Raw genomic sequence first — 2664 nt, forward strand, 5'->3', positions numbered from 1 at the left:
ATATTAAAAGAAAAGTTTGGAATGAGGTAAGAAAATAAAAGAGTTATTGACTGAAAAATAACTACCAACTGAGAAAAGATATTCAATGGATTATAATGTGGTTGAATTCTTAAAATTTAAATTTAACACAGAGTAAAATATAAGTCATTATAAATAAGAGCCTGAGATAGGGCATTTGCCTTAAAACACAGAACAGTGGTTCGAATCCAGTGTCCCATACGCTCCCCCAAGCCTGTCAGGGGCAATTTCTGAGCATAGAGCAAGAGTGATTTCTGAGTGCTGTTGGATGTGTCAGAAAAAATAAAGATAAATCATTATAAATTGAGAGGAGAAACTTTATAAGAAAAATCAGAAAAAATATTGAAAGAGGAAATAAAATGGGAAAAGGTGCTAACATTGAAACAAATAAACAAAATAATACAGCACTATTTAAAAAAAGTAGAAATATTAACATGTAAGGCTAAATTTTTTATGTAAGAATAAAATTTAGAAAACTCATGGAAAGCAATTCTATGATTGAATATAGCTTCTCTAAAATAAAAACAATGGGTTTAAATGCATAAGTTAAAAATCTTGTTTTGTAACTCCAATGGTAGAAGAAATTCTTAGACAAGTAGAATAAAAGGAAGAGTCCCATCACTAAAATATATAAAAGTCTAATAGTCCAACAGTTTTGAAATAAAAGATATTAACAAAATTTTATTTTTAATAAGTCATTTTAATTACATAATATGGGGTTAAATATAAGTGTCAAAATATTTAGATTTTGATTTCATGAGAAAATATTTTGATTTATAACATTGTATTTTTATAACTTTGTATATTTTATAGAATCAGAAAGATATAGCTCTTTTTACCTTGTAAATGTTAGTTCATAATTAATCTTAATAATATAAATACATATAAAAGGGTATATTGTCCTTAATGTGTGCTATTTTTATAATGTATTAGATGCTCATATGAACTTTGCATTTCATGTTATATGCACTATGCACCTTATATATTATAGACATGCTTTTATGGCAAGCTAATAGTTATATTAATTCATACTAATACCATAAAACAGAACATTCAGACAGATTATTTGATTACTCTACATGTTCTAAAATGTTAAATTGTGTCAAGCCGTATGCATTTTTACTTTATTTATCTAAATTAGTTTTAAGTTTTAATCCTGATTCACTTAAAAATATGAACTGAAAAATATAATCATGTATTTTATGACAAACTATAGAAATGTTAGCTTTGAATGACTTTATAAAGGTAAAACAGCAAAAATGAATTTTAACTTTCTATGATTCATGGAAGTCTACATGGTACAGTACCATCTTTCCAATTTTCCAAAAGTTAAGTGATTCCAGGATTTGGATGGAAGAGAAGTCACACATCAACAATTCAAATCCTTTCGAATTTTCTGCCTTATAAGCACTTGGCTGTCTAGTCTGTGGGGAAAGTATCCTTATTTTTTTTTTTTCTTGAGTTCTCTTACTTGTACACTGACATGGGTAAGTCATAAATATTTCTGAACAAGTACTTTATTGAAATATACTTTATAGATCTTTTCTTTATATTTTCCCCCTAAGGAGTAAATGGATTTCTTCAGGTTACCAGGGTCTACAGCACTTGACAACTTAATTAATGAAAAGTCACTGAATTGTGCAAATCTCCAAAAAGGTCGAAAAGTCAACAGTATCCACTCAAAATCAGCACCCTTTCCTGAGTCTTTTCTAGCTCTAATTGTGTTTTAATTCAGACTGGCATTTTAGGATGTGCTTATTCTCCCAATGGTACTTTCCTAAGACCAAATATTCCATTTCCTTGGCGATGTTTTCCATCACGTAGCAGCTTTGCAAATGCACTTTCATTTTAACTCTGCAGATCAAAAGTGTCCTTAAACAACATGAAAGACACCATCATAACTTTGGCTGAGTCAAAACGTAAACACACGGTGCAGATATGGGTTTTATTAGGTGTGTCTTTTGGTCAAGCTCTGTACAGATACATTTCAACATGTGCATGAAATGAAATGTTATGCTGCATTAATTTCCAAGAGTTATGCTGGGGAAAGGGGTTACCCTGCCAAATTTTTACACCTCCAAACTTAAATTTTAAGAATAAGTACACTTTAGAGCTGGAGCTGTGGCATAAGTGGTAGGGAGTCTGCCTTGCACCACTAACCTAAACTGACCACTGTTAGATTCCTCGGTGTCCCATATGGTCCTCCAAGCGAGGAGCAATTTCCCCCAAGCTAGAAGCAGAGCCAGGAGTAACCCTGAGCATCACCAGATGTGGCCCCCCCAAAACAAACAAGCAAACAAAAAGAATAAGCACAACCTCTGTGCAGATTAATATTTAACTCTTCGATGTAACATATATGTTTTTACCAACGTATCAGTATCATAAATCTAATCAGTACAAAATGAAACATTTTAAGAAATTAAGATCTCAGTTATATTATAACAAGACTATATATTTTTGTTATATTTTTCGAACCAGGTAATAATTCATAAATATATTCAGTTATGCTTATTTAATGTGACTTTTGTTGGGAAAGAGGGATGGGTAGGGATGAAAAAAGAAGAATAGAGCAGAACTAAAAGGACAACAATGAGGAGGTAATGAATACCTTGGTGTCAGTGGTATGCTGTAACTATGTACAATATT

The sequence above is a fragment of the Suncus etruscus genome, chromosome 8, assembly GCF_024139225.1.
Source record: "Suncus etruscus isolate mSunEtr1 chromosome 8, mSunEtr1.pri.cur, whole genome shotgun sequence".
Taxonomy (NCBI): Eukaryota; Metazoa; Chordata; class Mammalia; order Eulipotyphla; family Soricidae; genus Suncus; species Suncus etruscus.